The sequence below is a fragment of the Bos indicus x Bos taurus genome, chromosome 1 (assembly GCF_003369695.1).
Source record: "Bos indicus x Bos taurus breed Angus x Brahman F1 hybrid chromosome 1, Bos_hybrid_MaternalHap_v2.0, whole genome shotgun sequence".
NCBI classification, from domain to species: Eukaryota; Metazoa; Chordata; class Mammalia; order Artiodactyla; family Bovidae; genus Bos; species Bos indicus x Bos taurus.
In genome coordinates this window covers 96747267-96775175 of record NC_040076.1, presented here as the reverse complement: position 1 = coordinate 96775175, position 27909 = coordinate 96747267, and the positions used below count along the sequence as shown (strand labels likewise).

The following is a 27909-nucleotide window of genomic DNA, read 5'->3' as shown; positions in this document are numbered from 1 at the left end:
GAACTGTACAAAAAAGATCTTCACAACCAAGATAATCACGATGGTGTGATCACTCACCTAGAGCCAGACATCCTGGAATGTGAAGTCAAGTGGGCCTTAGAAAGCATCACTATAAACAAAGCTAGTGGAGGTGATGGAATTCCAGTTGAGCTATTCCAAATCCTGAAAGATGATGCTGTGAAAGTGCTGCACTCAATATGCCAGCAAATTTGGAAAACTCAGCAGTGGCCACAGGACTGGAAAAGGTCAGTTTTCATTCCAATCCCAAAGAAAGGCAATGCCAAAGAATGCTCAAACTACCCCACAATTGCACTCATCTCACACGCTAGTAAAGTAATGCTCAAAATTCTCCAAGCCAGGCTTCAGCAATACGTGAACTTCCTGTGTTCAAGCTGGTTTTAGAAAAGGCAGAGGAACCAGAGATCAAATTGTCAACATCTGCTGGATCATCGAAAAAGCAAGAGAGTTCCAGAAAAACATCTATTTCTGCTTTATTGACTATGCCAAAGCCTTTGACTGTGTGTATCACAATCAACTGTGGAAAATTCTGAAAGCGGTGGGAATACCAGACCACCTGATCTGCCTCTTGAGAAATTTGTATGCAGGTCAGGAAGCATCAGTTAGAACTGGACATGGAACAACAGACTGGTTCCAAATAGGAAAAGGAGTACGTCAAGGCTGTATATTGTCACCCTGTTTATTTAACTTATATGCAGAGTACATCATGAGAAATGCTGGACTGGAAGAAACACAAACTGGAATCAAGATTGCCGGGAGAAATATCAATCACCTCAGATATGCAGATGACACCACCCTAATGGCAGAAAGTGAAGAGGAACTCAAAAGCCTCTTGATGAAAGTGAAAGAGGAGAGTGAAAAAGTTGGCTTAAAGCTCAACATTCAGAAAACGAAGATCATGGCATCCGGTCCCACCACTTCATGGGAAATAGATGGGGAAACAGTGGAAACAGTGTCAGACTGTATTTTTGGGGGCTCCAAAATCACTGCAGATGGTGACTGCAGCCATGAAATTAAAAGACGCTTACTCCTTGGAAGGAAAGTTGTGACCAACCTAGATAGCATATTCAAAAGCAGAGACATTACTTTGCCAACAAAGGTTTGTCTAGTCAAGGCTATGGTTTTTCCTGTGGTCATGTATGGATGTGAGAGTTGGACTGTGAAGAAGGCTGAGTGCCGAAGAATTGTTGCTTTTGAACTGTGGTGTTGGAGAAGACTCTTGAGAGTCCCTTGGACTGCAAGGAGATCCAACCAGTCCATTCTGAAGGAGATCAGCCCTGGGATTTCTTTGGAAGGAATGATGCTAAAGCTGAAACTCCAGTACTTTGGCCACCTCATGCGAAGAGTTGACTCATTGGAAAAGACTCTGATGCTGGGAGGGATTGGGGGCAGGAGGAGAAGGGGACGACAGAGGATGAAATGGCTGGATGGCATCACTGACTCGATGGACATGAGTCTGAGTGAACTCCGGGAGTTGGTGAGGGACAGGGAGGCCTGGTGTGCTGCGATTCATGGGGTCGCAAAGAGTCGGACACAACTGAGCGACTGATCTGATCTGATTTTGATCAGTATGAGATGATACCTCATTGTAGTTTTGATTTGCATTTCTCTAGTAATGAGTGATGTTGAGCATATTTTCATGTGTTTAGCCATCTGCATGTCTTCTTTGGAGAGAGGTCTGTTCAGGTCTTCTGTCCACTTTTTGATTGGGTTGTTTATTTTTCTGGTATTGAGCTGCATGAGCTGCTTGTATATTTTGGAGATTAATTCTTTGTCAGTTGTTTCATTTGCTTTTATTTTCTCCCATTCTGAGGGTTGTCATTTCACCTTTCTAATATTTTCCTTCATTGTTTTCCTTCACTTAAAGCTTTTAAGAAGGTCCTATTTGTTTTTGTTTTTATTTCCATTACTCTGGGAGGTAGATCATAGAGGATCTTGCTGTGATTTACATCAGAGAGTGTTCTGCCTGTGTTTCCCTCTGAGAGTTTTGGGTCTTACATTTGGGTCTTTAATCCATTTTTAGTTTATTTTTGTGTATGGTATTAAGAAGTGTTCTAACTTCATTCTTTTACATGTAGCTGTCAATTTTTCCTAGCACCACTTGTTGAAGAGACTGTCTTTTCTCTATTGTAAATTTTTGCCTCCTTTGTCAAAGACAAGGTGTCCATGGGTGCGTGGATTTATCTTCGGGCTTTCTATCTTGTTCCGTTGGTTTATATTTCTGTTTTTCTGCCAGTACCATACTGTCTTCATGACTGTGGCTTTATAGTTCAATCTGAAGTCAAGAAGGTTGATTCCTCCAGTTCCATTCTTGTTTCTCAAGATTACTTTGGCTTTTTGGGGTCTTTTGTGTTTCCATACAAATTATGAAATTATTTGTTCTAGTTTTGTGAAAAAATCCTGTAGGTAGTTTAATAGGGATTGCATTGAATTTGTAGATTGCTTTGGTTTAAGTCATTTTCACTGTATTGATTCTTCCAGTCCAGGAATATAGTATATCTCTTCATCTGTTTGCATTGTCTGATTTCTTTTTTTTGTTTGTTTTATTTTTTTTACTTTACAATATTTTATTGGTTCTTCCACACATCAACATGAATCCACCACGGGTGTACACGTGTTCCCCATCCTGAACCCCCCTCCCACCTCCCTCCCCATACCATCCCTCCGGGTCATCCCAGTGCAGCAGCCCCAAGGATCCTGTATCGAACCTGGACTGGAAATTTGTTTCATATATGATATTATACATGTTTCCATGCCATTCCCCCAAATCATCCCACCCTCTCTCTCTCCCACAGAGTCCAAAAGACTGTTCTATACATCCGTGTCTCTTTTGCTGTCTCGCATACAGGGTTATTGTTACCATCTTCCTAATTCCATATGTATGCATTAGTATACTGTATTGGTGTTTTTCTTTCTGGCTTAAAAGGCTCCAGTTTCATCCACCTCATTAGAACTGATTCAAATGTATTCTTTTTAATGGCTGAGTAATACTCCATTGTGTGTATGTACCACAGCTTTCTTATCCATTCGTCTGCCAGTGGACATCTAGGTTGCTTCCATGTCCTGGGTATTATAAACAGTGCTGCGATGAACATTGGGGTACACGTGTCTCTTTCAATTCTGGTTTCCTCAGTGTGTATGCCCAGCAGTGGGATTGCTGGGTCATAAGGCAGTTCTATTTCCAGTATTTTAAGGAATCTCCACACTGTTCTCCATAGTGGCTGTACTAGTTTGCATTCCCACCAACAGTGTAAGAGGGTTCCCTTTTCTCCACATCCTCTCCAGCATTTATTGCTTGTAGACTTTTGGATAGCAGCCATTCTGACTGGCGTGAAATGGTACCTCATTGTGGTTTTGATTTGCATTTCTTAATGCTTTTGAACTGTGGTGTTGGAGAAGACTCTTGAGAGTCCCTTGGACTGCAAGGAGATCCAACCAGTCCATTCTGAAGCACATCAGCCTTGGGATTTCTTTGGAAGGAATGATACTAAAGCAGAAACTCCAGTACTTTGGCCACCTCATGAGAAGAGTTGACTCATTGGAAAAGACTCTGATGCTGGGAGGGATTGGGGGCAGTGGGAGAAGGGGACGACAGAGGATGAGATGGCTAGATGGCATCACTGACTCAATGGACGTGAGTTGAGTGAACTCCAGGAGTTGGTAATGGATAGGGAGGCCTGGCATGCTGCGATTCATGGGGTCGCAGAGTCGGACACGACTGAGCGACTGAACTGAACTGTACTGAACTGATAATGAGTGATGTTGAGAATTTTTTCATGTGTTTGTTAGCCATCTGTATGTTTTCTTTGGAGAAATGTCTGTTTAGTTCTTTGGCCCATTTTTTGATTGGGTCGTTTATTTTTCTGGAATTGAGCTGCAGGAGTTGCTTGTATATTTTTGAGATTAATTCTTTGACAGTTGCTTCATTTGCTATTATTTTCTCCCATTCTGAAGGCTGTCTTTTCACCTTGCTTATAATTTTCTTTGTTGTGCAGAAGCTTTTAATTTTAATTAGGTCCCATTTGTTTATTTTTGCTTTTATTTCCAATATTCTGGGAGGTGGATCATAGAGGATCCTGCTGTGATTGATGTCAGAGAGTGTTTTGTCTATGTTCTCCTCTAGGAGTTTTATAGTTTCTGGTGTTACATTTAAATCTTTAATCCATTTTGAGTTTATTTTTGTGTATGGTGTTAGAAAGTGTTCTAGTTTCATTCTTTTACAAGTGGTTGACCAGTTTTCCCAGCACCACTTGTTAAAGAGATTGTCTTTAACCCATTGTGTATTCTTGCCTCCTTTATCAAAGATAAGGTGTTCATAGGTGCGTGGATTTATCTCTGGGCTTTCTGTTTTGTTCCACTGATCTATATTTCTGTCTTTGTGCCAGTACTGTACTGTCTTGATGACTGTGGCTTTGTAGTAGAGCCTAAAGTCATGCAGGTTGATTCTTCTAGTTCCATTCTTCTTTCTCAAGATTGCTTTGGCTATTTGAGGTTTTTTGTATTTCCATACAAATTGTGAAATTATTTGTTCTAGCTCTGTGAAAAATACCATTGGTAGCTTGATAGAGATTGCATTGACTCTATAGATTGCTTTGGATAGTATACTCATTTTCACTATATTGATTCTTCCAATCTATGAACGTGGTATATTTCTCCATCTATTAGTGTCCTCTTTGATTTCTTTCACCAGTGTTTTATAGTTTTCTATATGTAGGTCTTTAGTTTCTTTAGGTAGATCTATTCCTAAGTATTTTATTCTTTTCGTTGCAATGGTGAATGGAATTGTTTCCTTAATTTCTCTATTTTCTCATTAGTAGTGTATAGGAATGCAAGGGACTTCTGTGTGTTGTTTTTATATCCTGCAACTTTACTATATTCATTGATTAGCTCTAGTAATTTTCTGGTGGAGTCTCTAGGGTTTTCTATGTAGAGGATCATGTCATCTGCAAACAGTGAGAGTTTTACTTCTTCTTTTCCAATTTGGATTCCTTTTATTCTTTTTCTGCTCTGATTGCTGTGGCCAAAACTTCCAAAACTATGTTGAATAGTAGTGGTGAAAGTGGGCACCCTTGTCTTGTTCCTGACTTTAGGGAAAATGCTTTCAATTTTTCACCTTTGAGGATAATGTTTGCTGTGGGTTTGTCATATATAGTTTTTATTATGTTGAGGTATGTTCCTTCTATTCCTGCTTTCTGGAGAGTTTTTATCATAAATGGATGTTGAATTTTGTCAAAGGCTTTCTCTGCATCTATTGAGATAATCATATGGCTTTTATTTTTCAATTTGTTAATGTGGTGTATTACATTGATTGATTTGCGGATATTGAAGAATCCTTGCATCGCTGGGATAAAGCCCACTTGGTCATGATGTATGATCTTTTCAATGTGTTGTTGGATTCTGATTGCTAGAATTTTGTTAAGGATTTTTGCATCTATGTTCATCAGTGATATTGGCCTGTAGTTTTCTTTTTTGGTGGCATCTTTGTCTGGTTTTGGTATTAGGGTGATGGTGGCCTCATAGAATGAGTTTGGAAGTTTACCTTCCTCTGCACTTTTCCGGAAGAGTTTGAGTAGGATAGATGTTAGCTCTTCTCTAAATTTTTAGTAGAATTCAGCTGTGAAGCCGTCTGGACCTGGGCTTTTGTTTGCTGGAAGATTTTTGATTACAGTTTCAATTTCCATGCTTGTGATGGGTCTGTTAAGATTTTCTATTTCTTCCTGGTTCCGTTTTGGAAAGTTGTACTTTTCTAAGAATTTGTCCATTTCTTCCAAGTTGTCCATTTTATTGGCATATAGTTGCTGATCATAGTCTCTTATGATCCTTTGTATTTCTGTGTTGTCTGTTGTGATCTGTCCATTTTCATTTCTAATTTTATTGATTTGATTTTTCTTCCTTTGTTTTTTAATGAGTCTGGCTAATGGTTTGTCAATTTTATTTATCCTTTCAAAGAACCAGTGTTTGGTTTTGTTGACTTTTGCTATGGTCTCTTTGGTTTCTTTTGCATTTATTTCTGCCCTAATTTTTAAGATTTCTTTCCTTCTACTAACCCTGGGTTTCTTCATTTCTTCTTTTCTAGTTGCTTTAGGTGTAGAGTTAGGTTATTTATTTGACTTTTTTCTTGTTTCTTGAGGTATGCCTGTATTGCTATGAACTTTTCCCTTAGCACTGCTTTTACAGTATCGCACAGGTTTTGGGTTGTTGTGTTTTCATTTTCATTTGTTTCTATGCATATTTTGATTTCTTTTTTTATTTCTTCTGTGATTTGTTGGTTATTCAGCAGCGTGTTGTTCAGCCTCCATATGTTGCAATTTTTAATAGTTTTTCTCCTGTAATTGAGATCTAATCTTACTGCATTATGGTCAGAAACGATGCTTGGAATGATTTAAATTTTTTTGAATTTACCAAGGCTAGATTTATGGCCCAGGATGTGATCTATCCTGGAGAAGGTTCCATGTGTGCTTGAGAAAAAGGTGAAATTCATTGTTTTGGGGTGAAATGTCCTATAGATATCAATTAGGTCTAGCTGGTCTATTGTATCATTTAAAGTTTGTGTTTCCTTGTTAATTTTCTGTTTAGCTGATCTAACCATAGGTGTGAGTGGGGTATTAAAGTCTCCCACTATTATTGTGTTATTGTTAATTTCCCCTTTCATACTTGTTAGCATTTGTCTTACATATTGTGGTGCTCCTATGTTGGATGCATATATATTTATTTATAACTGTTTTATTTTCTTCCTGGATTGATCCTTTGATCATTATGTGTAGTGTCCTTTGTCTCTTTTCACAGCATTTGTTGTAAAGTCTATTTTATCTGATATGAGTATTGCTACTCCTGCTTTCTTTTGGTCTCTGTTTGCATGGAATATCTTTTTCCAGCCCTTCATTTTCAGTCTGTATGTGTCCCCTGTTTTGAAGTGGGTCTCTTGTAGACAACATATATAGGGATCTTGTTTTTGTATCTATTCAGCCAGTCTTTGTCTTTTGGTTGGGGCATTCAACTCATTTATGTTTAAGGTAATTATTGATAAGTGTGATCCCGTTGCCATTTACTTTATTGTTTTGGGTTCAAGTTTATACACCCTTTTTGTGTTTCCTGTCTAGAGAATCTCCTTTAGCATTTGTTGGAGAGCTGGTTTGGTGGTGCTGCATTCTCTCAGCTTTTGCTTGTCTGTAAAGCTTTTGATTTCTCCTTCATGTTTGAATGAGATCCTTGCTGGGTACAGTAATCTGGGCTGTAGGTTATTTTCTTTCCTCACTTTAAGTATGTCCTGCCATTCTTTCCTGGCCTGAAGAGTTTCTGTTGAAAGATCAACTGTTATCCTTATGGGAATCCCCTTGTGTGTTATTTGTTGTTTTTCCCTTGCTGCTTTTAATATTTGTTCTTTGTGTTTGACCTTTGTTGATTTGATTAATATGTATCTTGGGGTGTTTTGCCTTGGGTTTATCTTGTTTGGGACTCTCTGGGTTTCTTGGACTTGGGTGATTATTTCCTTCCCCATTTTAGGGAAGTTTTCAACTATTATCTCCTCAAGTATTTTCTCATGGTCTTTCTTTTTGTCTTCTTCTTCTGGGACTCCTGTGATTCGAATGTTGGGGCATTTAATATTGTCCTGGAGGTCTCTGAGATTGTCTTCATTTCTTTTAATTCGTTTTTCTTTTATCCTCTCTGATTCATTTATTTCTACCATTCTATCTTCTACTTCACTAATCCTGTCTTCTGTCTCCATTATTCTACTATTTGTTGCCTCCAGAGTGCATTATTCATTATATATTGACTCTTTTTCATTTCTTCTAGGTCCTTGTTAAACCTTTCTTGCATCTTCTCAGTCCTTGTCTCCAGGCTATTTATCTGTGATTCCATTTTTATTTCAAGATTTTGGATCAATTTCACTATCATTATTCGGAATTCTTTATCAGGTAGATTCCCTACCTCTTCCTCGTTTGTTTGGTTTGGTGGGCATTTATCCTGTTCCTTTTCCTGCTGGGTATTCCTCTGTCTCTTCATCTTGTTTATATTGCTGTGTTTGGGGTGGCCTTTCTGTGTTCTGGCAGTTTGTGGAGTTCTCTTTATTGTGGAGTTGCCTCGCTGTGGGTGGGGTTGCACGGGTGGCTTGTCAAGGTTTCCTGGTTAGGGAAGCTTGTGTCAGTGTTCTAGTGGGTGGAGCTGGGTTTCTTCTCTCTGGAGTGCAATTAAGTGTCCAGTAATGAGCTATGAGATGTCAATGGGTTTGGAGTAACTTTGGGAAGCCTGTATATTGAAGCTCAGGGATGTGTTCCTGTGTTGCTGGATAATTTGCTTGGTATGTCTTGCTCTGGAACTTGTTGGCCCTTGGGTGGTGCTTGGTTTCAGTGTAGGTATGGAGGCGTTTGATGAGCTCCTGTCAATTAATATTCCCTGGAGTCAGGAGTTCTCTGGTGTTCTCAGGATTTGGACTTCAGCCACCTGCTTCTGGTTTTCATTCTTATTTTTACAGTAGTCTCTAGACTTCTCCATCTATTCACACTGTTGATAAAACATCTAGGTTAAATATGAAAAGTTTCTCCACAGTGAGGGACACCCAGAGAGGTTCACAGAGTTACATGGAGAAGAGAAGAGGGAGGAGGGAGTTAGAGGTAACCCGAATGAGATGAGGTGGAATCAAAAGAGCAGAGAGCAAGCTAGTCAGTAATCACTTCCTTATGTGCGCTCCACAGTCTGGACCGCTAAGAGATGTTCAGGGAGTTACACAGAGAAGAGAAGAGGGAGGAAGGAGACAGAGGTGGCCAGGAGGATAAAAGAAGGGAATCCAAAGGGGAGAGACAGATCCAGCCAGTAATCAGTTCCCTAAGTGTTCTCCAATGTCTGGAACACACAGAGATTCACAGAGTTGGGTAGAGAAGAGAAGAGGGAGGGAGGAGATAGAGGCGACCTGGTGGAGAAAAAGAGTCCAAAGTGGGGGAGAGCAGTCAAGCCAGTAATCTCGCTCCCAAGTAAAAATGGGTACTGAAGATTACTAGGTTCTTAAAGGTACAAAATTGGTAACAAATACCAAAAAGCAAAAATTAAAAATCTAGAGTAGAGGTTGAATTTTCAAAAATACTATATTAAAGAAAAGAAAAAAAAAACAGTCACAAAAATTATAAATAAATATATATATATATATGAAGTTTACTTTAAAAAATAGGGTCTCTCTTTTTTTTTTTTTTTTTGCAAAGTAATAGGTTATAAAAATGAAAATTAAAGGAGTAATAGGGGACTTAAAATTTTTAAAAATTAAAAAAAAAAAGAATGATAGTAAAAATAGTAAAAATATATCTAGGACTTTCTCTGGTGTTGTTGTGGGCAGTGTGGGGTCAGTTCATTTTTGGATAGTTCCTTGGTCCAGCTTATATTTCTCAAGATCTATAGGCCCCTTCCTATGTAGTCGGTACTAATGACAGGGTTTTAATCTATTGCACCTGTCACTTCCAAGGCTGTTCCCTTGGTTTTAGCTTCTGTTTGCTGGTCTCTTCAGTGTCTGATTTCTGCCCTGACACAAGGGGGCGGTGGTGAACACTTTTTTAGGCTCACTTGTTCAGTCATGCTGTTGGGAGGGAGGGGCGCTGCAAACAGATTAACATTGGCATGTGCTCGCAGTGTCTCAGCCACACTGGGCCTGCTCCGGCTCACGGCACGTGTGCCCTCCCTGCCCACACTGCTCAGGCTCTAGGTTGCTCTGCCGGGAACCGTCTGAGGCCGGCCGTGGGCTGCATGCACCTCCCAGGTCTAAGCCGCTCAGGTTCAGGTACTCAGGTAGTCCTCAGAGGCCCAGACTCCACTGGGCCTGCATTTTGTGCCCTTCCCAGGACCGAGCAGCTCAGGTGATGAGGTGTTTGGCGAGCCCGGTTGCTGCGACTTATCACCTCCTCCGTCCCTGCCGCTCAGTTTTCTGGGTGTACAACCAGCGCACCTTCTCAGGTGGATGTTGACCGTCCAGAACCCCAAGAAGTCTTAGTTAGCAAAGAAGCCTGCTTGCAGTTTGATAGATAATGTCTCTCTGGGGCTGTGATTGCCCGCTTCCAGCTCTGGCTACCTGTCACCAGAGGGGGGTGATGGGCCGGTCTGCAGCTGCCTAGCTCTGCTCAGTCCTTTGTTCTGTGAGTGGGCCTGCGGTGTCTTAGGTTAGGGCTTTTCGCGTGGTAGCTATCCCACAGTCTGGTTTGCTAGCCCATGTTAGTTCCCTCAGATTGCTCTTGGGGCATTCAGTCCTGGTCCTTACTCTAAGCAGTGCAGCCCGCGCCTCCCTGCCCAGCCCCCGCTTGCTAGTGGCCAGCGCAGGCATCTGCGCTGCTTCTCCGCTGGGGGAGTTACCCTTGGGCTCGTAATCTGTGGGTTTTAATTATTTATTTATTTTTCCTCCCTGTTATGTTGCCCTCTGTGGTTCCAAGGCTCTCCACAGACTCGGCACTGAGAGTGTTTCCTGGTGTTTGGAAACTTCTCTCTTTTTAAGACTCCCTTCCCGGGACGGAGCTCCATCCCTACCTCTTTTGTCTCTTTTTTGTCTTTTATAGTTTTTCCTACCTCCTTTTGAAGACACTGGGCTGCTTTTCTGGGTGCCTGATGTCCTCTGCCGGCATTCAGAAGTTTTTTTTGTGGAATTTATTCAGCGTTTAAATGTCCTTTTGATGAATTTGTGGGGGAGAAAGTGGTCTCCCCGTCCTATTCCTCCTCCGCCATCTTAGGACCGCCCCTGTCGGATTTCTTTTATCTGCATCTTATAGCTTTCTGCATGTAGGCCTTTTTTCTCTTTAGGTACATTTATTCCTAAATATTTTATTCCTCTTGTTGCCATGGTGAATGGGGTTGTTTCCTTAATTTTTCTTTTTGATTTTTCATTGTTAGTGTGTAAGAACGCAATGGATTTGTATATTAATTTAATATCTTGTGACTTTACTGTATTCATTGTTGTTTACAATACTGTATATACTGTATTCATTCATACTGTAGTGATTTTCTGGTGGCTTCTTTAGGGTTTTCTATAAAGAGAATCAAGTCATCTGCGAACAGTGAGCATTTTACTTCTTCTTTTCCATTCTGGATTCCTTTAATTTATTTTTCTGATTGCTGTGGCTAGGACTTCCAAAATTATGTTGAATAATAGTGGGGAGAGTGGGTACCCTTGTATTGTTCCTGATTTTAGAGGAAATGCTTTTGATTTTTCACCACTGAGGATAATGTTTGCTTTGGGTTTCTCATATATGGCCTTTATTATGTGAGGTATGTTGCTTCTATGTCTATTTTTGGAGAGTTTTTTTTTTTTATCATAAATAGGTGTTGAATTTTGTCAAAGGCTTTCTTTGCATCTTTTGAGATGATCGTATGGTTCTTATTTTTCAATTTGTATCACATTGATTGATTTGTATATATTGGAGAATCCTTACATCCCTGGAATAAAAACCACTTGATCATGATGTATCATCTTTTTAATGTATTGTTGAGTTCTGTTGGCTATAATTTTGTTGAGGATTTTTGCATCTATGTTCATCAGTGATGTTGGCCTATAATTTTCTTTTTTTGTGGCATCTTTGTCCATTTTTTTGGTATCAGGGTGATGGTGGCCTCGTAGATGGGTTTGAGAGTTTTCCTTCCTCTGCAATTTTATGGAAGAGTTGAGCAGGACAGGTGTTAGCTCTTCTCTATACTTTTGGTGGAATTTTCCTGTGAAGCCATTTGGCCCTGGGCTTTTGTTTGTTGGAAGATTTTTTATTACAGTTTCAATTTCTGTGCTTGTGATTGATCGGTCCATATTTTCTGTTTCTTCCTGGTTCAGTTTTGGAAGGTTATACTTTTCTAAGAATTTGTCCATATCTTCCAAGTTGTCCATTTTATCGGCACATAGTTGTTTATAGTAGTCTCGTATGATCCTTGGTTAGGAGAATTTTAATAGTAGGTAAAGTGTATTAAAGTCTCCATCCCATCATGACCCCATCTGACAAGTTCCTGCCCATTTATCATTGTTTTTTGACTTCTTAAGTGTCTTTCCAGGATTTCTTTATGCATATGTGGAACTATGTGTTTTGTTTTTTTTTTCTTACCGCTTTTACACAAATGGTGGTGTGTTCTATGCACTGTTCTGTATCTTGACTTTTTCCTTAATGTGTCTCAGAGACATGTCCATGTCAGTATCTGGAGAGTTTCTTTTTAAAAAATAACTGTGTAGTATTGCATTGGATGAATTTATTCAACTGTTTCCTTGTTGATGGATATTTAGATTATTTCCATTCCTTTGTTAAAATAAACAGTGCTTCCATGAATAATCTTATAGACATTTTTTCATGCCTGAAAGTGAATCTGTAGGATATATCCTTAGGAGTGGAATTGTTGGCTCAAAGGACATACACATACGTTTGCAGCTTTGATAGATATTTTCAAATTGCTTTCCAAAGGAGGTTTTCCAGTTATACTGCTACAAGTCTCACAGATATACACTATTGACAAATTTGGGAGGGTGCCTATCTTTTTAAGAAACAGACAGGATAGTTTAAATTTCTGGTTTTCTGTATGAGTGATGTTGATACCTTTTCATATATTTAATAGCTCATTTTCCATTTTTGTGAATTGTCTCTTCCAGTCCTTCGCTCTTTTTACTATTTCACTGTTGGACTTCTGATCTTTTCTCTGGTTGATTTGTAAGAGATTATATTTTATATTTTTTTCCCAATTTATTTTCTTTTAATTTTTCCTATAGTTTTTATGTCAGAAAGTGTTGTTATTATTTGGTTAAATTTAGCAATCCATTAAAGGTATTTCTGGCTTCTGGTTGTTGAAGAGCCTGATCCTAGGCCTTGTCTATCCATCCTTTATATACTAGTTTCCATTTGCTAATTCCAAACTCCCACAGCATCCCTTCACCATCTCCCCACCCCCTTGGCAAACAGAAGTCTGTTCTGTTTATCTGTGAGTCTGTTTCCATTTCATGGATAATTCATGTATGTCATATTTTAGATGTCACATATGTGATATCATATGATATTTTTCTCTTTACTTGACTTAGTATGATAACCTCTGTCCATCCATGTTGCTGCAAATGCCATTCTTTCATTCTTTTTTACATTTGAGAAGGCTTTCTTGCATTTCTAAAAAGTAGTTTTATCACCCAAGTGTTTGTCCCTGGAGACTTTAGTCCTACACTTTCTTTGAAAAGTATTTGAGAGGTCTTTCACGTCTCTGTTTTAATGTATAGATCACGTCTCCATTCCTTCTATTGAAGAACTGGACCACTTGACCTTTAGGGTTTACCACTGTGACTTTCGCTGATTGCACACTCATCGTGCAGCTCAATAGTCCCTCTGTGTTCATTACCTTGTTTAAAGACAGCTTTATTGAAGTATAACTTACATACTATAACTGCACATATCTAATGTGTACAGTTTGATACCATATACCCATGATACCCATGAAACACCACCAGCATCAGGAGAGTAAACACATTTATTACCCCAGAGTTCCCTGTGGCCCTCTGTAATTTCCTCCTTCTCCCACTCATATCTCCTCCGCAAATAATACCTGCTTTCTGTCATTCTAGGTGAGTTTGTGTTTTCTGAGATTTTATGCAAATGGAATCACGCAGCATCCATTCTGGTTTTTGCCTGGCCTCTCCCACTCAGCATAGTTACTTTGAGACTCGTCTGTACTGTTGCATGTATTGATAGCTCCTCCTTTTTATTGCTCAGTAGTGATCCACTGCATGGGTCTCCACTCTCCACTCTTGTTTATCCATTCACTCATTGATCGAAGTCTGGATTGTTTCCAGTTTTGTGTCCCTTGCATTTCTTGCAAATTGGCAGCTGGATCCAGAGATTTGCAGACTCAGGTTCAGCCTGTAGAAGGCACAGAACATTCGGTTCCTCTCCTGCTGTGACAGTCACAGCCATAGGTGCTCAATGCCAGCAGCTGTTAATTCATGGGTGGAGTTTCAGGTCTACAACTTATTTTTCATGTATAAGTTGGAACACTCCATAAAGAGCTGCTTCCCCTCATCCTCTACTTGGTTACCTAGTGGTACGCCTCATATAAGGCAGCATAAATCCTGTATTTTTTTCCTTAATTTACCTGTTTTCAAGGGATCCATTCTATCCCTTAATTCTTTGTATAAAATTTGTTTTCTCTTGGGAAACTGGTTATTTCTTCTCTTCTGTTATCACTGTTTCGAAATATCTGATGTATATCAGCATAGGTCTATTTTCTTCCATCAAGGTGGAAGGTTTTCAGTCTTGAAAAACTTTCAGTTCTGGAAAATGGTACACCCTTTTCTTCCTTGATTCCCTTCTTTCCAGTTTATTCTCTTTCTGTGACTTCTCTTGTTCCGATTTCCCACCTGCTGGATTGGTTTTCTGTTTTCTTATCCTTTATCTTTTTGTTCTACATTTTCTGGGAAATTTCCTGAACTTTATTTTCTAACTCTACAGTTCAGCTTATCATTTCTGCCATCAGATTTTTATCTTCCAGGAGTGATTTCTTTTCTGTGGTGGTGGTTGGACATAGCTTCCTCTTTTTGTTTCGTGAATGCAGCACCTTCTCCCTGAAAACAATGAGTTTTTAAATAATGTTTTCTTCTAGTACTGTGTCTCTTTTCTACAAGTTATCTGTTTATCTGCTTGTGGGTTTGACTTTTCATTGTAGAGATTTTCTTCGAATGTCTGAGAATCTGTGGATGTGTGGTCATACTTATGAGTAGATCATAATCTGGTAAGTTTACTTAAGTGTCAGTGTCTTTCCTATTTCTTCCTGGATTGATCCCTAGAGAAGGATGTTTGGATCTTTATGTTTTGTGAAAATGGTATTCTTGCAATCTAAGTGGGGAAAAGAAGGCTGGGGAGGTCTCAACTTTTAATGTGCATAGTTTTACTCAGAGTCTGTTTTCAGCCTGGTAGCCCTTCATGGTCAACTCTTGCCATAGTCTAGAGACTCTGTGTTCCCCATGCCAGAGAACACCTCCATTCTTATTCCACAGTTTGAGAGAGACTGTTACCTGTTGCATTGAATTGGGGAAGGAATCTCAGATCTGTTTATTTAATTTGCAGGTAATCCTCTTGTTTTTAGCCCCATCTTTGCATCCCTTTTCAAAGCTACCTGGGCCAACAATTCCTTAGTCTTTTGGGGGCCCTGAAGTATAAATTAGATTGCCACTGTGCTTTCTCTGTTGCTGGCATTCTTCAGTCTATTATCAGTATATATGACTCATCTGAAGATTTTATTAAAAATGCTGATTGATTCAACAGCTCCAAGTTGGAGCCTGAGATTCTGTATTTATAATAAGCTCCTTGCTGCTGTTGTTTAGTTGCTAAGTCATGTCTGACTCTTCGCAACCCCATGGAGTGTAGCCCACCAGGCTCCTCTGTCCATGGGATTTCCCAGGCAAGAATACTAGAGTGAGTTGCCATTTTCTTCTCCAAGGGATCTTCCCAACCCAGAGATCGAACCTGAGTCTCCTGCTTGGCGGGCAGATTCTGTTCAATTGAGCCACCTAGGAAGCCCGTAGCAAGCTCCAATGTGATACTTATGTTCCTGTTCCTGTTTTCTTGGAAAGGAAAGAAACAGCTTCATTGGAGGTTGTGTCATAGCTTATATAGCCAATGTCCTGTTGCTGAATATTTAAATTAATTCTAGATTTTTACTTTTAAATTTAATATTGTGAGATGAAAGCGTTAAAAATAAATAAACAAAACATACCCATTTCCATGTTCGGTTTGAATTTTGAAAGATGTATATTAACTTGTTGAACCACCATCTCAATCCAAATAAATTACATCTTCATCTCTACAAAAAAGTTCCCTGGTGCCTCTGCCCCAGCCTGGCCCTAGGTTTCTACTGATGGTCTGTCTGACCCTATAGATTAGTTCTGCTCTTCTATAATTCCATATAATTGGAATTATACAGTCTGTACTATTTTGTGTTAGGATGTTTTCTTTCAGCATGTTTTTTCAATTTATCCCTGTGTAGCATGTATCAGTACTTTATTCCTTTAGTCCTGTTCTACTGCTATTCTACTTTCTATCCATAAAAAGTATATTCTATGGGTATACTAGCCATTCTTGGTGGCTCAGAGGGTAAAGCATCTGCCTGCAATGCAGGAGACCCAGGTTTGATTCCTGGGTCAGGAAGATCCCCTGGAGAAGGAGATGGCAACCCACTCCAGTACCGTTGCCTGGAAAATCCCATGGATGGAGAAGCCTGGTAGCCTACAGTCCATGGGGTCGCAAAGAGTCGGACACGACTGAGCAACTTCACTTCACTTCATGGGTATACTACTGTTTAGGTGGTGCTAGTGGTGAAGAATCCACCTGCCAATGCAGGAGACAAAAAAAAGACTTGGGTTTGATCCCTGGGTCTTGCCTGAAGAATCCTGTGGACAGAGGAGGAGCCTGATGGGCTGTGGTCCGTAGGGTTGCAAAGAGTCAGCCATCACTGAAGCAACTTAACACACAGTTTGTTTATCCATTCGCCTGTTGGTGGATGTGTGGTGTGGGTTTTGGAGCCATGATGAATCAAGCTGCCACACACGTTTGTGTCCAAGTCTCTCTTTGTGGACATACATCTTCATTTTTCTTGGGTGAATACCTAGGAGGAGGATTATTGGATAAAATGGTAATCAAATGTTAACGATGTTGAGAAATCTGCAAACTGTTTAAACACTTTCAGATTGTTCTACATTCTTGTCAACACACATATTGTCAGTCTTTAAATTTTAGCTCCTCTAGTGGGTATGCAACAGTATCTCATGTGGTCTTTGTTTCCTGAACACGTCTGTTCAGATCTTTGGCCCATTTTTTGAAAGGCTAATTATCTTAGAGTTATAAGAGTCTGTTTTTATTCTGGGTCTAAGTCATTGATAAGATAACTCTGAATATCATCTCACTGTAAAGTCTGTAGCTTTTGTTTTTCTTAACTATGCTTTTAAAGAGAAGTAAATATTTGCTTTTTAACTGAGTCCAATTTATCAGCCTGCGTGTGTGCATGAACACATGTGCACATGCTGAGAAAGCCTTGACTACTGTTGTGGATGTCCATTTGTTTCTGAGTCACTAAGTCATGTCCAGCTCTTTGTGGCCCTATGGACTGCAGTGTACTAGGCTTCCCTGTCCTTCACTGTCTCCAGAGTCCATTGAGTCAATGATGCCATCCAACCATCTCATCTTCTGTCGTCCCCTTCTCCTCCTGCCTTCAGTCTTTCCCAGTATCAGAGTCTTTTCCAGTGAGTCAGCTCTTCACATCAGGTGGCCAAAGTATTGGAGCTTTAGCATCAGTCCTTCCAATGAATATTCAGGGTTGATTTCCTTTAGTATTGACTGGTTTGATGTCCTTGCTGTCCAAGAAGAGTCTTCTCCAACACCACAGTTCAAAAGCATCAATTCTTCGGTGCTCAGCCTTGGTCCAGTGCTCACATCCATACATGACTACAGGAAAAGCCATAGCTTTGACTATTCAGGACATTTGTCAGCAAAGTGATGTCTCTGCTATTTAATACACTGTCTAGGTTTGTCATAGCTTTTCTTCTAAGGAGCAAGAGTCTTTTAATTTCATGGCTGTAGTCACTGTCCACAGTAATTTTGGAGTCCAAGAAGATAAAATCTGTTGCTGTTTCCCCCATCTATATGACATGAAGTGTTGGGACCAGATGCGATGATCTTAGTTTTTTGAATGTTGAGTTTTAAGCCAGCATTTTCACTCTCCTTCACCCTCATCAAGAGGCTCTTTAGTTCCTCTTCGCTTTCTGCCATTAGAGTGATATCATCGTATCTGAGTGTTGGTATTTCTTTCCGCAGTCTTGATTCTAGCTTGTCATTCATCCAGCCCAGCGTTTCACATGATGTACTCTGCATGTAAGTTAAATAAGCAGGGTGACAGTGTATCCTTGACATACTCCTTCCCCGGTTTGGAACCAGTCCATTGTTCCATGTCCAATTCTAACTGTTGCTTCTTGATCTGCGTACAGGTTTCACAGGAGACAGGTAAGGTGGTCTGATATTCCCATCTCTAGGCATTTCCCACAGTTTGTTGTGATCTACACAGTCAAAGACTTTACTGTAGTCAGTGAAGCAGAAGTAGATATTTTTCTGGAATTCTCTTGCTTCTATGATCCCGCAGATGTTGACAATTTGATCTCTGATTTCTCTACCTTTTCTAAATCCACCTTGAACATCTGGAAGTTCTTGGTTCACATACTGTTGAAGCCTAGCTTGAAGGATTTTGAGCATTACCTTGCTAGCATGTGAAATGAACGCAATTGTATGGTACTTTGAACATTCTTTGGCATTGCCCTTCTTTGGAATTGGAGTGAAAGCTGACCTTTTTCAGTCTTGCAGCTACTGCTGAGTTTTCCAAATTTGCTGGCATATTGAATGCAGCACTTAACAGCATCATCTTTTAGGATTTGAAATAGCTCAGCTGGAATTCCATCACCTCCACTAGCTTTGGGTCACGCTCCCCCAAATTGTTATCTATCTGAAATGCAACTTCATTTGGAAATAGGTTTTTGCAGATGTAATGAAGATAAACTCATACCAGAATAAGGAGGGTCCTGAATGCAGTGACCAGGGTTCTTACAAGAAGAGGGGAGGACACACAGAGACAACACGGGGGAGCAGTCCGTGTGAAGATGGAGGCAGAGACAGGTGTCCCGAGGGTGCAAGCCGAGGAGTGCCATGAGTCTCCAGAGACTGCAAGAGGCAGGGAAGGATGCTCCTCTAGAGCTGTGAGGAAGCACAGCCGTGCTGAGACCTTGATTTCAGGTTTCTGGCCCCCAGAACTGTGAGAAAATTAATTTCTGTTGTTTTGACTACCCAGTGGTAATTTTTTATGGCAGCCCTTGGAAACTAATACACCTACTGGGATCACAAAGATCTTCTGTATTCTTCTACAAATTTCAGCTTCACTTCTACAGTTAGCCTTATAATCCATTTGGAGTTTATTTTTGTGGATATGGATATATCCATATGGATATCCATTTTCCAGCACCATTTTTAGAAAATACTATCCTTCCTCTTCTTAATTAACTTGTCCGTTTATTGAGAATCAACTGACCATAAATGTGTGAGTCTACTGGATTCTCTTCTGGTCCATTGATTTATAGAACTATCCTTACAGAAATGCTGCTCAGTTGTTGCCGACTCTATGTGACCCCATGGAATGTAGCCCTTCAGGCTTCTCTGTCTATTGAATTTTCCAGGGAAGAATACTGGAGTGTGTTGCCATTTCCTACTCCAAGGAATCTTTCCAACCCAGAGATCAAACCTGTGTCTCTTGTGTCTCCTGCATTGGTAGGCGGATTCTTTACCACTGGGAATCCCATCCTTATGCTAATGCTGCTGCTACTAAGTCACTTCAGTCGTGTCTGACTGTGTGTGACCCTGTGGACAGCAGCCCACCAGGCTCCTCTGTCCCTGGGATTCTCCAGGCAAGAATACTGGAATGGGTTGCCATTTCCTTCTCCAATGCATGCATGCATGCATGCTAAGTCACTTCAGTCCTGTCTGACTGTGTGTGACCCTGTGGACAGCAGCCCACCAGGCTCCTCTGTCCACTGGATTCTCTAGGCAAGGATACTGGAGTGGGGTGCCATTTTCTTCTCCCCCTTATGCTAATACTCCCTTTTTATTTCTGTACCTTTATAACAGTTCTTAAAATCAGGTAATGTAAGTTCACCAACTTTGTTCTTAAAAATTATTTTGGCTCTGTTGGGTCCTTTATATTTCCATATAAATTGTAGAATCAGCTTGCCAATTTCTACAAAAAAACTTGCTGAGTCTTACAATCCATCATAAATGCCTTCATTGATTTAGATCTTCTTTAATTTCTTTCTGCAATGTCTTTATTTATAAGCGTAAAGGGCTTTTAAAATTATGTGTGACACAGACAAAATTATATGTCAATACATTTTTGAGGAATTTAACATGTTCTGATTCCTTCCACTGCCAGTCACCATAGTTCCTCCAGTGTTTGAGTCATAATCTTCAAGATAGCCTTTAAAAAGAACTTCTGCTCAGTCCACAGTTGTCAGTCCAGAATTCTTTGAGGTCACCTTCTTTGATCTCCAGTGGGATATGGACACACTTCAAAAATTCCCCACCTGTAACCTTTGGGATCCAAAATCACTGCAGATGGTGACTGCAGCCATGAAATTAAAAGACACTTACTCCTTGGAAGGAAAGTTATGACCAACCTAGATAGCATATTCAAAAGCAGAGATATTACTTTGCCAACAAAGGTCCGTCTAGTCAAGGTTATGGTTTTTCCAGTGGTCATGTATGGATGTGAGAATTGGACTGTGAAGAAAGCTGAGTGCCGAAGAATTGATGCTTTTGAACTATGGTGCTGGAGAAGATTCTTGAGAGTCCCTTGGACTGCAAGGAAATCCAACCAGTCCATCCTAAAGGAGACCAGTCCTGGGTGTTCATTGGAAGGACTGATGCTGAGGCTGAAAATCCAATACTTTGGCTACCTCATGTGAAGAGTTGACTCATTGGAAAAGACCCTGATGCTGGGAGGGATTGGGGGCAGGAGGAGAAGGGGATGACAGAGGATGAGATGGCTGGATAGCATCACCGACTTGATGGACGTGAGTTTGAGTGAACTTCGGGAGTTGGTGATGGACAGGGAGGCCTGGCGTGCTGCGATTCATGGGGTCGCAAAGAGTCAGACACAACTGAGCGACTGAACTGAACCTTTGGGATCCAGTTTTCTCAAGTAATTTATCTTAGGACCATGTTTAGGGTCAGAGGAGACAGATCTGATTGGTTCTTAATTTTGCACACCCTCTAAACATTCATAAAGTTGAAATCATATTCACTCCTAAGCTATCACATCCTAGGACAGATCACTGGGCTATGCCAGTACCTTTTGAAGTACAGACATTATGTCCTCAAAATGAAAAGTCTTAAAAAAACAAGCCATCCTTGTTTCATGTCAACACTAAAATTAGAGTACTGAATCAATATAATCATTTCTCTCATAGTTTATGCTTTTAAATTATCAACTCTGGAAGCAACCTTTGTGTGTATCAGAACCCACATTACTTGAATCTGTTTTAGGTATCATGTTCCTTCTTATCTGTATCAAAATTGATGCTGAACAGTGAGTTCTAAGTTGCAAAAGAGGATTTAGTTTTGTACCTGTCTATAAGTTTTTGTCCACAAATGATACAAAAGCACACACAAGTGCTATTTCTGAGTGTTTAAGATATTCAGAATACTGTGCTTGCATGTGGCTTGTTAAACTTAGCCCTACGTTTTTCATATTTTTAATGCTATGGAAAATGTGATTTCATTTTCCTATACCACTGGTATATAGAAATTGATTAAAAAAATTAATCTGCAACCTTGCTAAATTCACTTATTTTAGTAGCGCTTACTGCAGACTTTCTAAGTACATGATCATATCACTCATGATTAAAGACAGCTTTACTTCTTTCCCATATACATGCCTTTTATTTCTTCTTAATGACTTCCTGTGTTAGCTAAGACTTCTAATGAAATGTTGAGGGTGGAGGGTGGACATCCTTGCATGGCTCCTGATTGTAGGGGAAAAGCACCACTCTTTCAGCATTTGGCTTTTTCATTGATGCTTTTTATCTGGTTGGGAAGTTCCCTTCTCTTTGTTTTTGTGAGAGTGTTTTTTTTATCATGTTGGGTTTTGTTAAGTGCCTTTTCTACATCTATTCAGATGATCATATAGTTTTTCTCCTTTATTCTGTTAACATGATGAATTACATTGATTTTCTAGTGTTAAACCAAGATTGCATTAGCTACGGTGTATTAGGTTATATTATTATTTTTGTATATTAATGAATTTAATTTCATAGCATATGTTTTGTTAAGGATTTTTGCCTCATATTCTTGAGGGATGGTACTTTGTAACTCAGTTTTCTTGAAATGTCTTTGCTTTGGTCTTGTAAAGTAAGTTGGAAGGTGTTTCTCTCTTCTGTTCTCTTTGGTATTTCTTCCTTAAATGTTTGGCAGAATTCATCTGTGCAAACATCTGAGCCTAAAATTTTCTTTGTGGGAAGGTTTTTAAGTACAAAATCAATTTCTTTAATAGGAATTTAAAAAACTGTGTTGATATATTTATTTTTACTAGGTTGGGTCTTCATCACTGCACAGGCTTTTCTCTAGTTGCAGCACAGGGGGCTGCTCGCTAGTTGCAGTGCAAGGGCTTCTCATCAGGGCCGCTTCTCTTGTTGCCAATATCAGGCTCCAGAACACGTGGGCTCAGTAGTTGCGGCTGAACGCACTGCTCACGGGGCTTCAGTCGCTACGGCTCCTGTCACGGGGCTTCAGTCGCTACGGCTCCTGTGCTCTGGAGCTTGCTGCTTAGCCCATGGGATCTTCCCAGATCAGGGATTGAACTCGTGTCTCCTGCATTGTCAGGCGACTTCTCTACCACTGAGCCACCGGGAAGCCCTATGAGCCCTATTTTTTTAAGGGATCTTTTTGAATGAGTTTTGGTAGGTTATGTCTTTCCAGAAATTTGTGTGTTTCATCACAGTTGTCTCATTTATTGGAATAAAATTATTCTCAATAGTCCCCTATTATCTTTATAATATTTGTAGGATCTGTACTGAGGCCCTCTCTTTCCTAATTTTCCTAAGTGTCTTTCTCAGTTTGGTTGGAGGTTTACAGTTTTATTGTGTTTTTTTTGTTTGTTTGTTTCAAAGAACCAGCTTTTGACTGTTTTTTCTGTTGTGTTTTAAAATTTCTGTTGTTTTCTGCTCTTTATTATAGCCTTCCCTTGGTTACTTTGGGATTTACTTTACTCTTTTTTTTTGGCCGCACTGTGAACCATGTGAGATCTTAGTTCCCTGACCAGGGATTGAACCTAGACCCTCAGCAGAAAGAGTGCAGAGTCCTAATCTGCACTCCAGGGAACTCCCTTACTTTTCTTTTTCTTAAGGTGAAAATTTGGGTCACTGAGTCAAGACCTTCTCTTCCAATATAGGCCAATATAAGAATGTCAGAACAACACAGTGCAAAAGCAATTAGTTTAGTGGAAATTAAAACTGAATTTTTATTTTCCTGATTTTCTTATATTTGCATTGCTGCTTTTCAAAATTATTTTTTCTACTATAGATTTATAAATTCTGATAATATAAATAATACATGCTATTCCTTAAGGAAATGTTAAGGGTCCAGAGAATTACAAGGCATTTTAAGTGTCAGGATAGGCCATAACATATAATCATGAATCCTTCCAGCTTGATATAACTGTCTCCTTGCTTACACTGTCCATCCGTTCTGAATCCCCGGGGGCTTTGCTGCTCTGCCGCACACAGTCACTCAAGAACCCGGGTTGACAGGTCCCACTGTGTAGAGCTATACTGTCTGGAATACATGCCATCGATTCCCTGTGTAACCTGAGGAAGAGTACCCTGAGGGACTCTGCTCTGTTCCTATGGGTACCAGTAATCTACATAGTCACTCTTACTTGGAAAGCTCGTCCACATAAGTTAGATCCCCTTCTACATTTCCAGTTGTGAGCTGAGCCATAATTGTGGCTTCCTGAAGAGTTTGAAGTCAGACAAGGTTAAACTTCAAGCTTTAACAGTTAACAGTCATGCATCCCAGGGAAATGTGCTGGTTAACCCCCGAGCGTTTCCTCATAGGAAAAAATGCCTACTTTTCATGATGCTAGTAAGGCTTAGGAAAAAAGTATGTGAAAACGCTGGACAAGGCTAATACATTATTTCTCCCACAGGCTTTCTTCGCTCAGGAGGTTCAGCAAATCCAGCTACAGCCTAATCTAATTTTCTGTATAACAATAGACCAGAATGTTAGCTGTGCTCATCTTCCCATCCTGTTAATGCAGATGGTTTTGTTAAATTTTTCTGTGATTGTGTAACACAGCTATTTGATTGTAATAATGCTATGAAGTTATATACCTTTTTTGTTTTACTCTCAAACTTTCATTAATGTACAGCAGACTCTACAAAAGCTACATGTGTGATATTGCAGCTGGTTTTTATAGATGAGAATTCAGCTGCCTGCTGTTGAGCCAGATACTGAAGTAATTTGTGAAATGTGAAAGAGTGCAACTGTGCTCACTCAGTTTTTCTGTTTGGGAAAAGAATTTTTCACTTAAAAAAAATGTTATGTTAACATGAAACAAGTGTCAAAAGGTCCTGAAACAAAACAATTGAGAACTGCTAGTTAGGCTCTGAACCTGTGGGTGAAGACTGCCGTGTGAGCAGGATTCCTGTTATCCACACTTGTATCTCAGGGTCTTTGATGACTTCATCCAAGTATCAGGGTCTCCAGCAGTGATACAGAACCCGCCTGCCAGTGCAGGAGACCCAAGAGACTCAGGTTCAATTCCTAGGCCAGGAAGATCCCCTGGAGGAGGAAATGGTAACCCACTCCAGTATTCTTGCTTGGAGAATCCCATGGACAGAGGAGCCTGGCGGGCTACAGTCCATGGTGTCTCAAAGAGTTGGACATGCAGAAAGAAAAACACCAATATGGTACATTAATGCATACATATGGAATTTAGAAAGATAGTAACAATGACCCTATATGCAAGACAGCAAAAGAGACACAGATATAAAGAACAGACTTTTGGACTCTGGGAGAAGGTGAGGGTGGGATGATTTGAGAGAATAGCATTGAAAGATGTATATTACCATATGTGAAATAGATCGCCAGTCCAGGTTCGATGCATGAAACAGGGCACTCAAAGCCAGTGCACTGGGACAACCCTGAGGGATGGGATGGGGAGGGAGGTAGGGGGGTGTTCAGGATGGGGGACACATGTCCACCCATGGCTGATTCACATTAATCTATGGCAAAAACTACTACAATATTGTAAAGTAATTAGCCTCCAATTAAAATAATTTTTAAAAACATTAAAAAAAAACTGAACACATGTGCACACACACACACACACACACACACACACACACATAATCTAAGTATCTCTTTTCTTCCTTTTGCTGGAAAAAAGATTATAAACAATTAGTTACTTGCTCTAATCTCACAAATAGTTTTTCTAAGCAGAGATCTGGAGGCAGTTGCACTGAGCTGCAATTATTTAGATGGCTATTAATCATGGTTATTTTTGTTTTCTTTCACCACAGCTTATTTGCATGGCGTTTTGGTGTGCCAGGAACAAAAAATAAGATAATTAAAGGCAGTGAAACTGAAGTAAAATAGGAAGATCATCAGCCAAGAAGGGCCTATTGGAGGAAGCAGAGTAAGTATAGTGTGTCATTAAGAATTCGTTGGGTTGTATTAATACATGGGAAAGCAGAGATTGGGTCAGTGAAAAGAAATAATGTTTTGTTTCTCTCAGGCCTAGGCTGCTAATACTTCTAAACTGGCCAGATCACACAGCAAGCCCAAAGATGCCTTGAAAAGGACTTGCACATTAACTTCCTAAGTTGTATAAGAGCATGGCTTGATTCATAAGTAGTCTAAAACATCATGCAGGAAAGGATCGTATCTTAATAAATCTGAATCCTAGTAGTCAAGGGAATACTGGGGACAGGTAACCTATCAAAGGACTTTTGTCCAACAAAATACTGCAATTTAAAATACTTTCAGTGGTTTCTGGAGGACGTGGGGTGTAACATTTTCATCTAAGAAAGTTTTGGTTTCCACGTCATTTTCCAACATACTTCCCTTTGACTGCTAAAAAGTAATAAAAATTGACTTAATTGCTTGTCTTCCCTGGGTCTTGTTTTTCTTGCCTCTGAAGTTTCTTACAGCTCTGTGATTCTCTTACATACGCCATTTTAAACTTGTCTTCTCTCTTCCAGTCTTCTTTTGAAGAGATTCCTGATTTGTGACTCCTTGGCTGGGGCTGCCCCGCTCCTTCCTCTTCTCTGACCCTCCTTCGCCCCTGGGAGACACTTAGGGTTACTTCCCTGCTGTGGGGACCTGTCTTTCTCAAGCAGCTCCCCTCAGAGAGTCAGTGGTGAAGTGGAAACTTGGCAAGCAGTCCTTGGATGTTTCCTACTTAAACACGATTCCTTAGCCATACTTTCTGAGTTTTGGGTAGGAGTTATAAAGGATACAGTCATTTTATACTGATGATTCTTTCTTTTAATCCTAAACATACCTTTTAAAAGTAGGTCTTTATGAACCCATACCATTTCCCTTCCCCTCCCCCATTCCCAACATCTGCTATTTAAAATTAAGCCAGTTCTTTCCTTGGCACAAGGAGGAGTTCATATGGTCTTATCATTCCACCCAGGTTTCCTTACCCAAAGCCAGTAGCATTCGTCAGGGTGGTAGCCATGATTCTGTGCCCTGGTGTATCAAATCTGGAATGGAACTTTTTTGAGAGGGTAAAGTTTATAGTGTATTTTGAGTATAGTTTAAAAAAATTGAGCATACACCCAGAACTTGTTTGATTTGTTCTTTCATAACATATTAGAGAAGGCAGTGGCACCCCACTCTAGTACTTTTGCCTGGAAAATCCCATGGACGGAGGAGCCTGGTAGGCTGCAGTCCATGGGGTCACTGAGGGTTGGACACGACTGAGCGACTTCACTTTCACTTTTCACTTTCATGCACTGGAGAAGGAAATGGCAACCCACTCCAGCACTCTTGCCTGGAAAATCTCATGGGCGGAGGAGCCTGGTAGGCTGCAGTCTATGGGTTCGCGAAGAGTCAGACACGACTGAGCAACTTCACACTTTCATTTTATAACATATAGTTATGGAAATAGGTATTGGATGATTTTTATAGTTATCTTTACATATATAGATGTGTGTGTAAATAGGTACATTATTTGTGTGCCTTAATGACAAGGTGATGCTTTCTAAGGCCCACTGGACTTCACATTCCAGGATGTCTGGCTCTGGGTCAGTGATCACACCATTGTGATTATCTGGGTCGTGAAGATCTTTTTTGTACAGTTCTTCTGTGTATTCTTGCCACCTCTTCTTAATATCTTCTGCTTCTGTTAGGTCCATACCATTTCTGTCCTTCATCGAGCCCATCTTTGCATGAAATGTTCCCTTGGTATCTCTAATTTTCTTGAAGAGATCTCTAGTCTTTCCTATTCTGTTGTTTTCCTCTATTTCTTTGCATTGATCGCTGAGGCAGGCTTTCTTATCTCTTCTTGCTATTCTTTGGAACTCTGCATTCAGATGTTTGTATCTTTCCTTTTCTCCTTCGCTTTTTGCTTCTCTTCTTTTCACAGCTATTTGTAAGGCCTCCCCAGACAGCCATTTTGCTTTTTTGCATTTCTTTTCCATGGGGATGGTCTTGATCCCTGTCTCCTGTACAGTGTCACGAACCTCATTCCATAGTTCATCAGGCACTCTATCTATCAGATCTAGGCCCTTAAATCTATTTCTCACTTCTACTGTATAATCATAAGGGATTTGATTTAGGTCATACCTGAATGGTCTAGTGATATTCCCTACTTTCTTCAATTTAAGTCTGAATTTGGTAATAAGGAGTTCATGATCTGAGCCACAGTCAGCTCCCGGTCCTGTTTTTGTTGACTGTACTACGAACAAAGCTAGTGGAGGTGATGGAATCCCAGTTGAGCTATTTCAAATCCTGAAAGATGATGCTGTGAAAGTGCTGCACTCAATATGCCAGCAAATTTGGAAAACTCAGCAGTGGCCACAGGACTGGAAAAGGTCAATTTTCATTCCAATCCCAAAGAAAGGCAATGCCAAAGAATGCTCAAACTACCACACAATTGCACTCATCTCACATGCTGGTAAAGTCATGCTCAAAATTCTCCAAGCCAGGCTTCAGCAATATGTGAACCGTGAACTTCCTGATGTTCAAGCTGGTTTTAGAAAAGGCAGAGGAACCAGAGATCAAATGCCAACATCCGCTGGATCATGGAAAAAGCAAGAGTTCCAGAAAAACATCTATTTCTGCTTTATTGACTATGCCAAAGCCTTTGACTGTGTGGATCACA

The 27909-nt window shown here is 40.1% G+C and overlaps 1 protein-coding gene and 1 non-coding gene across 3 annotated transcripts in view; one reads left to right on the top strand and one right to left on the bottom strand.

Annotated features, from left to right (window-relative positions):
• The window catches only part of GPR160 (G protein-coupled receptor 160), a 69923-nt gene that overhangs the window by 37556 nt on the left and 4458 nt on the right, over positions 1-27909 (top strand). For both annotated transcript variants that reach the window (XM_027541472.1, XM_027541481.1), the window contains exon 2: positions 25100-25215. The gene's annotated coding sequence lies outside the window, so the exon portion shown is untranslated. The remainder of the gene's footprint in view (positions 1-25099; positions 25216-27909) is intronic.
• LOC113899703 lies at positions 21070-21196 on the bottom strand. The gene has a single exon (XR_003512965.1). It is a non-coding gene; the product is annotated as a small nucleolar RNA SNORA40 (small nucleolar RNA).